Below are 12,371 nucleotides of genomic sequence, written 5' to 3' on the forward strand. Positions count from 1 at the left end.
GAGTGGAGACTGTGTGTGTGGCAGTGAAAAAGAAAGCTTAGGTACCGAGTGATACCAGAGAACAGTAGACACGTGAGAGATAATGAAAACCGTGTAATGTATAATGATAGGGAGAGTGTGACACTTCTCAAGGGAGACTTCGAGAGACCATGTTTGCGAAGATATGAGAAACATGAAGTGAGCGTCCGGGTGAGCTGGAGAAAAGAGAGTGATAGCTACATGAATGTGAAAGGAGTGAACATAAAAGGGATTCAAATATTTGAATTCGAGATGATGATACATGTAATCCATACTCGAACCAAAATTGATCTATGAAACATGCATACTCATATGAATTCACGCTACTGATCTATACATTTTAGTAGAACATAATTTGGTTAAAAAATTTTGAATTCAACCTTAAGATTTTCAGATCATTGTATTTGTAAATCATATTATACATATAAACGAGCAGAATTCTTTGTTGTTCTTTTGAAAGTATATAAAAAATGATGTATATAGAATTTAATTCCAATTGAAAATGGATCCCGCCCGAAAAAATAGAATACAAACGGGATTCGAATTGAGTTGGCATGGTAATCGTCCATTCTGCAAAATTTGAACGAAGCGGGGAAAGTTGCAGTAACCGCCCGAAACCAAAATCTGCGAGATGGAAATTACTACTGCCTATCCCTGCCCCGCAAAGCCTATATGCTGGATTTCTATAGGTTTTGATAGGGGTAGGTTTGTAATTTCACCCAAACGTGACGTAACCGCCTCTCACCCAGATTCATACACGGTGGGCGCCAGAACACAGTGTGTCCTCGGCCGAAATCGACTCCCTCCCCGATTCATATTCATACACGGTGCGCACCAAAAACAAACTCTCGTCGGCAAATATTTGGTGTATGCAAGATTACCGTCCTATCCCCAATGGACTAATATTGCTGTGATATAGTAGAAATTTGAAATGGGGGCTAAGTTTGTAAATTTCCTCGCATTTGAGACAAGCGCGCCCTGAATACATGGTTCCCCCCTTCCTCTCTACTTCCCTTTTCCCCATTCGCTACTCCGTAGGCGCCAAAACACCCTCTCCACCCCGCCCTCCTCCGTCCACTACTGTCCGCCACCACATCCACCACCGTCCTCCTCCACCATGCCAGAGCTGATACCCCGACACCGCTGTCCATTACAAGAGATCGACCTCTCTCATCCACGGCTTCGGACCGGGATCCTTGCATCCCGTCCCCTCGCTTAATCCCCGCCGTCGTCCACCTTGCCGGCACCGCTCCTACGACTGTCTCGTCCACAGCGCCCCGCTGCCACCGTCTACCCTCCTAGATCTGCTTCCACGCCGCCGACAGCCATCGCTACCGCAGCACCGTCAAATTCCCAGTAGATGCATACACGGCACCGCACCAGAGGCGGTACTCTTTCGTATCTGCTCAACTTATTTATCATAGTAAGAAAATAGATCGCCAGTGCTTTACTCTGATTTCTTGTCTTTGTTGCGAAGTTGCCTTTGTTCAGTTTGCACCTTGAGATCCACCATGGCACACTCAACACTATACTCCCAATGCTTATGGTTTTCCCCTTTTATATTCCACACTAGTTAAATCATAGTAGACTAAATTTCAAAATTGGTCGATTTTTCAGAGCTGGCCAGAGTTCTCTGGTGCGAACGAAGGGGCTTGGGTGGTTGTGGGGCCTCGCCGAACAAAAAAAAACTCGACACAGGTGGGGGCTGGGGCAGGGGTGGGGGGTGGGGGTCGCAGAGGAACACAGGCGGTGGTTCCTGATGAAGCCATGTACCTAGGGTAGGGTCATGGACCTTTCCAAGATACCCTCCCCAAGGACATCTCTAGAGGAAACCACCTTTTAGTCGACCTGGAAGGGTTCCACTCGATGGACTCGAAGACAATCGACCATGAAGCCAACCACTCGACTGCCAGGAGACCTAAAGTACTCTGCACGCAAACGGTCCGTCATTAAGTAGCTTTTATCGTCATCATAGCACTTTATGTATGGCGTTACCAGTAACGCCCGATATTAATGTACCTTAAATCTTGCATAACTGAGGGCCGGAGGGGTCTGGCGGACTCTATATAAGCCACCCCCCTCCTCAGTGTAAAGGGTTCGCACCCCTGTAACTCATATACACATAATCCACTCGACCGCCTTCGGGCTCCGAGACGTTGGGCTGTTACTTCCTCCAAGAAGGACCTGAACTCGTAAACCTCTTGCGTATACAACTACTCCATAGCTAGGATCTTGCCTCTCCATTCCTACCCCCCTATTCTACTGTCAGACTTAGAACCACGACAGTTGGCGCCCACCGTGGGGCAGGTGTCTTAGCGACTTATTGGAGAAGTTGCGATTTTTCCGATCTCCTTCATCATGGTTTCAGGCGGAGTTTTGGTTGAGGGCCGCGAGATCCGTCTCGGCGCGCTCACGTTCATCGTCGACGACTCCGCTTGGCTTCAGGAGGCTCCGCTCGACATCGACGCACTCCCTGTCCACGGGGCGACGCACTTTCGTGCGTGCGTCCGCAATGTTCTCCTGCGGCAACCGTCGACCCAGTATCGGTCGACACCTGTGTTGTCCTCCCTCCTTGTTTCCCGTTGGCGCAAGCGCTCCGGTCGGTCGAGGCTTCAGCGGTGGTTGAGGCACGCGGTGACCCACCAGTCGGCCACCCCCCAAGTCGCGGCGATTGAGCCCGACGAATCTTTCTATGGCCTGTTCGACCTGCCGACTCGCTCCGGAGAGACTGCATCCGAGTGCGATAGCAGTGATCAAGTGGCGGAGGTGCTGATGGTCAATGGTCCATGCAGTCCTCCTAGCTTTCCCCGTGCCGACGGAGGCGACGGCAGAGGCGATCTAGCGCAGGCCCATGAAGAGTATCAACCCGAGCCCCTCACTTCGCTGCAGAGGGAAGAACTGCGCTGCCGGAACATGGATGCGTTACACACCCCTATCGTTGGAGAAACCCCCGAAGCTCGTGCCTTAGAGGACGCGCGCTTGGCCAAATTGGCTGAGCGCACTTGACTGGAGAACCTCCAGCGAGCACTCGACGAGCGTGCGCGACAACGGGTTCCAGATTCCAGTCTTCGCCAACTTTTTCCACCACCGACTCAGGTATATCGGACTACGATTCAGAATTTAGCAGCTGCAGCCCGTATAGCAGAGTCGATTCAGCCTTCCCAGTCAGAGGCTAGCAGAGGCTTGTTATAGATCAGAGCATTACTCCGGGAAGCAAGAGATCAAAATTCAGCTGTATCATAGTCACGGAACATGATTCACAGCAGATCCGTCGCTGCGAATACAGTCCAGTCGGCCCATAGGCCAAGATCGCCCCCGAGGCGTGAGGAACATGGAGACCGGCGTGATCAGTACAAGAACCATGAGCAGTATGATCACCGATTCGATCGTGATGATCGACGTCGAGTGCCCACCCCTCCTCTAAGGGGTGGATCGTACGCGCCTCGACAGCAGGATGACAGACGCCATCACAGTGCTGGGCGAAGGATTCCAGTCGACCCCAGGGAACCAGGCTTTGATGCGAGATCCATTATCGTTCAAGGATTGGTCGACAGGAACAGAGCTCACCGAGAAGGTCATGACAGAGATGTACCCACCAGCAGTAGAGTACATGTCTCAGGGCCAGAGTGTTTCAGCAGAGTCATCCAGGGCCGTGGTGATTCCTCCCAACATCAGGTTGGCGACTGGAGTCAGTAAGTTTAGTGGTGAGTCCAAGCCTGATACATGGCTTGAAGACTACTGAGTGGTTGTTTAGATTGGTGGCGGCAACGATGAGGTGGCCATGAAACACCTGCCTCTTATGTTGGAGGGCTTGGCCAGAGAATGGTTGAATCAGTTAGCACCCAGCAACATTTACACTTGGGAAGATCTTGCCCGAGTGTTTGTCAGAACATTTGAAGGAACTTGCAAGCGACCATCAGGGTTGACAGAGCTGCAATCTTGTGTGCAGAAGTCGAATGAAACTCTGAGGGATTACATCCAGAGATGGATCACGTTGCATCACATGGTAGAGAATGTATCTGATCACCAGGCAGTCTGTGCCCTCAAGGAAGGTGTTAAGTACAGAGAGCTAAACCTAAAATTTGGTCTAACCGAAGACATGTCTCTGAGTCGAATGATGGAGATTGCCACCAAGTATGACAATGGTGAAGAAGAGGATAGGCTTCGGAGTGGCAAGCACAAGTCAGTCGCCCATGAAACCGGGGGAGGGAACTCCAGTCGGAAGCAAAAGCGGAAAGCCAAGCCAGCTGCTCCTGGAGAAGCCTTGGCCGTGACACAAGGAAAGTTTAAAGGGAAGCCCAAAGGGTCTTGGAACCCTAAGAAGGTAAAAGACAAGGAAGGGAATGACGTGATGGATTTGCCATGCCACATCCACACGAAGAAAGATGAGGAGGGTAAATTCATTTACCCGAAACATACCACTCGACAGTTTCGGCTCTTGATCCAGCAATTCCAGGGGAAACAGCCCAAAGATAAGGAAAAGGAGTCGGACAAAGTTGAAGACAAAGAGGATAGTGATGATGGATATCCCCAGGTCAATTCCACTCTAATGATTTTTGCTGATGTGAAAGCAAAAGTCGATTGGAAGTTATCAACCGAGAGGTGAATATGGTTGCTTCGGCGACACCCAGTTATCTGAAATGGTCCCAGACTGCCATCACATTTGACTAGTCCAATCATCCGACACACATAGCCACCCCTGGGAGGCAAGCTTTGGTGGTCGACCCAGTTGTCGAAGGCACTCGACTGACTAAAGTTTTGATGGATGGTGGCAGTTGCCTGAATATTTTGTATGCAGAGACGTTGAAAGGGATGGGCATCCCGATGTCCAGACTCAGTACCAGCAACATGAGTTTCCATGGAGTCATTCCTGGAAAGAAGGCTGAGTCACTCAGCCAAATTGCTCTTGATGTGGCTTTCAGTGATTCCAAGAATTACCGCAAAGAAAAGTTGACATTTGAAGTTGTGGATTTCCAGAGTGCTTATCACGCTATTTTGGGCAGGCCAGCTTATGCACGTTTCATGGCTCGACCATGTTATGTGTACCTCAAATTGAAGATGCCTTGTCCCAAAGGTGTGATCACTATTACTGGCAATCGGAAGAAGGCGGAAGAGTGCTTTCAGAAAGGCTCAAAGATCGCCGATGCTCAGATGGCAGTGGTAGAGCTGCAGGAATATCAGAAAACTACAGACCCGAGTGACTTGTTGCGAGCCAAGAAGCCCGATATGAAATCAGAATTTCAATCGTCCGGTGAGACAAATAGGAAGAAGCGCTCATCCAGTTCCTCCGTGAGAACTGGGACATCTTCGCATTGAATCCTTTTGACATGCCGGGTGTTCCCAGGGGGCTAGCTGACCACCGTCTACGAGTCAACTCAAAAGTGAAACCTGTCAAGGAACATCTTCGATGGTCCGCCGTCCAGAAGAGAAAGGCCATTGGCGAGGAGGTAGCTCGGCTCCTAGCAGCAGAGTTTATCCGAGAGATTTACCACTCCGAGTGGCTCGCCAATGTTGTCATGGTCCCCAAGAAGGACAAGTCACTTCGCATGTGCATTGACTTCAAACATATCAATCGGGCCTGCCCGACAGATCATTTTCCTCTCCCCCGCATTGACCAAATAGTCGACTCGACTGCGGGATGTGAGCGCCTGTCTTTTTTAGACGCTTATTCCGGTTACCATCATATCCGTCCGTATGGACCCGACGAGATCAAAACAGCTTTCATCACTCCATTCGGGTGCTTCTGTTATGTTACCATGCCATTCGGCCTCAAGAATGCCGGAGCCATGTTCATGAGGATGATTCAGAAGTGTCTGCTCACTCAAATCAGTTGGAATGTGGAAGCATACATGGATGATATTGTGGTCAAGTCACGGAAAGGTTCCAACCTGCTGACTGACCTTGCTGAAATGTTTACCAACCTCAGGAGGTATGATATCAAGCTTAATCCATCAAAGTGCACATTCGGAGTTCCTACCGGAAAGTTACTCGGTTTTCTCATTTCCGAACGAGGAATCGACGCCAACCCAGAAAAAGTTGGTACTATACTCCGAATGAAACGCCCTGTGCGTGTGCACGATGTCCAGAAGCTTACTGGATGCTTGGCCACTTTAAGTCGATTCATCTCTCATCTCGGTGAAAAGGCATTTCCTCTTTACCGACTAATGAAGAAATTAGACAAGTTCGAGTGGACTCCCAAAGCTGATGCAGCGTTTGCAGAGCTAAAAGCCCTGCTCTCCACCCAGCCGGTGCTTGCTACCCCAATCAGCAAAGAGCCTTTGCTGCTCTACATTGCAGCCACAGGACAAGTCGTCAGTACATTACTTACAGTCGAGCAGGAAGAAGAAGGAAAAGCCGTTAAAGTTCAGCGCCCATTATAATATCTTTCTGAAGTTTTGACCCCATCAAAGCAAAGATACCCTCACTATCAGAAGCTTGTATATGGGATTTATATGACCACGAAGAAGGTTGCTCATTACTTCTTTGACCATTCCATTACAGTTGTCAGTGATGCTCCATTGTCAGAGATTCTACACAACAAAGATGCAACTCGTCGAGTGGCAAAATGGGCGATTGAACTCCTTCCCCTGGATATCAAGTTTGAGGCAAAGAAAGCCATCAAGTTCCAAGCAATAGCAGATTTCATCGCCGAGTGGATGGAACAGCAACTGCCGACTCAAGTTCACTCGGAGCACTGGACCATGTTCTTTGATGGTTCTAAGATGCTGAATGGTTCCGGTGCTGGGGTAGTGTTGGTTTCCCCCCGAGGAGATAAGCTCAGATATGTGCTCCAGATCCACTTTGATTCCTCCAATAAAGAAGCAGAATACACAGCACTTTTGTACGGGTTGCGTATGGCCATTTCACTCAGCGTCCGTCGCCTCATGGTCTATGGTGACTCAGATTTGGTGGTTAATCAAGTGATGAAGGAGTGGGACGTCAGAAGTCCGGCTATGACTGGTTACTGCAATACAGTGAGAAAGCTAGAGAAGAAATTCGAGGAGTTAGAGCTTCATCATATACCCCGACTGAAAAATCAAGCGGCTGATGATTTGGCAAAAATAGGTTCCAAGAGAGAAGCCATTCCCAGTAATGTGTTTTTGGAACACATCCACACGCCATCAGTTCAGGAGGATCCTTTCACCGAAGAAGCCTCACAGCCAAAAAGTGTCACGGATCCGACTGAAGTTGAGGTCCCAGCTGTGGTTGACCTGATCATGGAAGTTTTGGTCATCACTCCCGACTGGATAGTGCCATACATCGCATATATCCTAAGGAAAGAGCTCCTAGAGAACGAAGAAGAGGCTCGACAGATCGTCCGTTGATCCAAGGCCTTTCCTGTGATAAAGGGACAGCTGTACAGAGAAAGCGCGACTGGAGTCAGTCAGAAATGTATAACACTAGAAGAAGGTCAGATAATTCTTGACGATATCCACTCGGGGACCTGTGGTCATCATGCGTCCTCTCGGACCATTGTGTCTAAAGCATACCGAGCGGGGTTTTACTGGCCAAGAGCAAATGAGATGGCAAAGGAGATAGTCGACAAGTGTGAAGGATGTCAGTTGTAATAGAATATGTCGCACAAATCTGCCTCAGCCTTGAATACCATTCCACTCGTCTGGTGCTTCACTGTTTGGGGATTGGATATGGTTGGACCATTGAGAACTGGCAGGAGCGGCTTCACCCATGTACTGGTGGTAGTCGACAAGTTCACTAAGTGGATTGAAGCTAAGCCTATCAAGAATCTTGATGTCGGCACTGCTATGAGCTTCATCAGAGAGTTGATATTCAGATATGGAGTTCCGCACAGCATCATCACTGATAACGGGTCAAACTTCGATTCCGACGAATTTAGAGCTTTTTGCGCTTCTCAAGGCACGCGAGTCGACTACGCTTCCGTCGCTCACCCCTAGTCGAATGGACAAGCAGAAAGAGCAAACGGCCTAATTCTCACAGGACTGAAACCCCGGTTGATGTGTGATCTCAAGCAAGCAGTAGGCACGTGGGTCGACGAATGAGGGAGTCCTGGACTAGGGGGTGTCCGGATAGCCGGACTATCATCATCGGCCGGACTCCAAGACTATGAAGATACAAGGTTGAAGACTTCGTCCCGTGTCCGGATGGGACTTTCCTTGGCGTGGAAGGCAAGCTTGGCAATACGGATTTGTAGATCTCCTACCATTGTAACCGACTCTGTGTAACCCTAGCCCTCCCCGGTGTCTATATAAACCGGAGGGTTTTAGTCCGTAGGACGAACAACCATTACAACAATCATACCATAGGCTAGCTTCTAGGGTTTAGCCTCCTTGATCTCGTGGTAGATCCACTCTTGTACTACCCATATCATCAATATCAATAGAGCAGGAGTAGGGTTTTACCTCCCTCGAGAGGGCCCGAACCTGGGTAAAAACATCATGTCCCTTGTCTCCTGTTACCATCCGCTTAGACGCACAGTTCGGGACCCCCTACCCGAGATCCGCCGGTTTTCACACCGACATTGGTGCTTTCATTGAGAGTTCCTCTGTGCCGTCACCGATAGGAAGGATGCCTCTTCCCTTCTTCAAGGACGGTATCTTCGCCAAAGGAGCCCTGGCCGCCGGCCAAACTGTCCGGCTAGGTGGTTTTCTTATGACCGCCTGTCCGGCCACTACTTCGACAATGACCTCTCAGGTCGTCAAAAGCAATCTTCACGTCAGCTCGGAATTCGCCGAGCGGCTAGATCCAATAGAGCTCTTGTCCGTAAACGAGCTCTTGGATCGCATCGCCGCCCTGGGAGTCGCTACAGACTACAATCAGATTGGGCCTAAAACCGATCTGAGAGAGATTAACTCTCCCCTGGTTACCCACCACGTTGCAGTGGTAGAGGAACAACGCGGCGACTCTTCTCCTATATTGAAAACTAGTCATGTCCAGGCGGCCGAACCCTCCATGCTGGATTCCCGCGGAGGGACGGACTTCGATCAAGCGCTGAACCTAAAGTCAGGCATCGGACCGGACTCGTTGGACAACGTTCCACTTTCCAAGCTTCCAAATTCGGAAACTTCTCGGCCCTTGAGCCTTGAGATGGGTAGGGTTCCGGACTCAATTCCACCCACCCGCCCAGACATATGCGATCTATCTCTAATCCGGGAAGAGCCTCCTGAAACAGTACATCATTACTGGGCCAGATTCCTCCTGGTTATGGACAGGATAAAGGACTGCCGAGAGGAAAACACAATCTCAATTTTTTGCAATAATTGCACGGACGAGGGAATCTTGAACGCCGTCAGCCGTCGTGAAATCACACGCTTCGCCGACCTGGCGTCCATAGTACGAAAGTACTATGTGATGGAGAGTTTCCGGAAAACTGAAAATAAGTTTTGGGACAATCCGGCCCCGAATAGAACCCTAGTCCGCAACAAAAGGGTGCATTACGCTCAGGCACCAGGTACAAAAACCAAAAAGCAAAAACCCCATAAAGGGCACGGAACCGTACTGGAGGGATGGCTTAGCGGACCCTGTAAAATTCACAGTACAGAGGGCGCCACCCCAACACATAGCCTTCGAGCATGTTGGATATTACGGCAGGTGGCCAAAAGTGGCGAGGAGCTTCTAGCCCCGGAAAACCACTCCAACAATACTGGTACGGTATCAACAGTCTTCGAGACTTTCGCATCAAATAATATGCGGAAACGAACAATCTGCAGCCTCGCCGAAGTCTACCAAGTAGAAACAACAAATCCATGGAGCGACACAGCCATCACCTTCAACGCCAGCGACGAACCTAAATTCCGAACAGCCCGAGCACCAGCCGCACTGGTACTTAGTCCAATAGTGGACGGCTTTCGACTTACCAAGGTACTCATGGATGGCGGCAGCGGATTAAACCTCATCTACGAGGAAACTCTTCAAAAAATGGAAATAGACTGGAGCCGCATTGAGCGAAGCAGCACAACCTTCAGAGGAATAATCCCTAGCCGGGAAGCGCGCTGCACCGGAAAAATCACACTCGATGTGGTGTTCGGCTCGCCGGACAATTACAGGTCCGAAGAAGTCACGTTCCAAGTGGCCCCGTTCAACAGCGGATATCACGCTATATTAGGACGAGAGGCATTCACAATTTTTCAAGCCGTACCCCATTACGGGTACATGAAGCTCAAAATGCCTGGGCCCGGCGGAATAATCACTCTCGTTAGTGATCCGGACATAGCACTCCGCGCCGAAAACAAGACAGCCGCATTAGCCCTGGAGGCACTATCCGAAGCCCTAGCGGCAGAAGAACTCACCGCGCTGCGCTCTACGGTGAATAGGGACGATGTGATACTCGATAAGAGATCCAAGTCCACCTCCTTTAAACCAGCGGACGAAATAGTAAAATTCCAGGTCCATCCAACGGACCCGACAAAGACGGCCTCCATCGGGGCACAGTTGAACCCTGATGTAGACGCCGCACTGCGAGAATTCCTTCGGGAAAATTGGGACATTTTCGCCTGGCACCCTTCAGATATGCCGGGAATCCCACGCAGATTGGCAGAGCATAGCCTAAATATCCTAAAAGGGTTCAAGCCAGTCAAACAGGCTCTTCGACGATTTTCCGAACCCAAAAGACAGGCAATGGGAGAAGAACTAGCCAAACTATTGGAAGCCGGATTCATCAGAGACATCAAACATCCGGATTGGCTAGCAAACCTGGTAATGGTACCAAAGAAGGACAAATCCTGGCGCCTATGTGTCGATTTTAAAGACCTCAACAAGGCCTGCCCAAAGGATCCCTTCCCCCTCCCCCGCATCGACCAAATAATCGATGCTACCGCAGGGCACGATTCATTGTGCTTCCTGGACGCATACTCCGGCTACCATCAAATCAAGATGGCGGAAGCGGACCAAGCCGCAACGGCATTCATTACTCCATATGGACCATTCTGCTTCAACACGATGCCCTTCGGACTTAAAAATGCCGGCGCAACATATCAGCACATGATTCAGACATGTCTGGCTACCCAGATCGGCAAAACAGTAGAGGCATACGTAGACGACGTAGTCGTCAAAACCAAACACGTCGAAACTCTAGTAGACGATTTGAGGCTCACATTCGACAACCTCCGAGCATATGACATCAAGCTGAATCCGGAAAAATGCGTTTTCGGCGTACCAGCCGGAAAGCTCCTGGGCTTCATTGTATCCGGTAGAGGAGTTGAAGCAAACCCAGCCAAGATCCGAGCTCTGTCACAGCTGGATATTCCAAAAGACCTCAAACAAATACAAAAATTGACTGGATGCGTGGCGGCTCTAAGCCGCTTTATCTCCCGTTTGGGAGAAAAGGCATTGCCCCTCTATCGCCTCCTCAGGCGCACCGAACACTTCGAGTGGACGGATGCTGCCACCGCCGGACTCGAAGAAATAAAAGCCATATTGGCAACAAATCCGGTCCTGGCTGCGCCTAACCAGGGCGAACCAATGTTGTTATACATCGCGGCAACACATCAAGTTGTAAGCGCGGTACTCGTCGTAGAACGAGAGACAGAAGGGCATAAATTCCCTCTTCAAAAACCAGTGTACTACGTATCCACTGTGTTAACTCCCTGCAAGTCCCGTTACCCACACTATCAAAAGATAGCGTATGCGGTGTTCATGGCATCCCGGAAGCTCCGACACTACTTTCAAGAGTGTTCGATAACAGTGGCCTCTGAGGTACCCCTCAACGACATTATAAACAACCGCGACGCGACGGGCAGGATTGCAAAATGGGCCATTGAGCTCTTACCATTCGATATAACTTACAAACCTCGGCGAGCTATAAAGTCGCAAGTTTTGGCTGACTTCGTCGCTGAGTGGACGGAAGCCGAACTCCCTAAAGAGTACGGCGCATACTCCAATTGGATTATGCACTTCGACGGCTCCAAAATGTTGGCCGGATTGGGGGCTGGCGTCGTATTGACGTCCCCAACCGGGGACACAGTCCAATACGTACTTCAGATAATGTACACGGACTCCAACAACGCAGCCGAATACGAGGCCCTTTTACATGGCCTCCGGATGGCAATCTCCATGGGCATTCAACGCCTAGAGGTGCGCGGGGACTCAAACCTCGCAATATCCCAAGTAAATGGAGACTTTGACGCCAAGGATCCGAAAATGGCAGCCTATCATAACGCTGTCCTCAAAATGTCAGCTCGGTTCGAAGGACTTGAATTCCACCACGTAGCCCGGGATAATAACCAAGCAGCCGACGTATTGGCACGCATCGGCGCAAAACGTGACGCTGTCCCTCCAAACATCTTCCTGGAACGGCTCTTTAAGCCATCCGTACTATGGGAAGAGGAGTCCGGAAATAACAAACCGGAAGCAGCCGCACCAACCGACACAGAGCAATC

This window comes from Triticum aestivum, chromosome 3B (assembly GCF_018294505.1).
Source record: "Triticum aestivum cultivar Chinese Spring chromosome 3B, IWGSC CS RefSeq v2.1, whole genome shotgun sequence".
Classification (NCBI taxonomy): Eukaryota; Viridiplantae; Streptophyta; class Magnoliopsida; order Poales; family Poaceae; genus Triticum; species Triticum aestivum.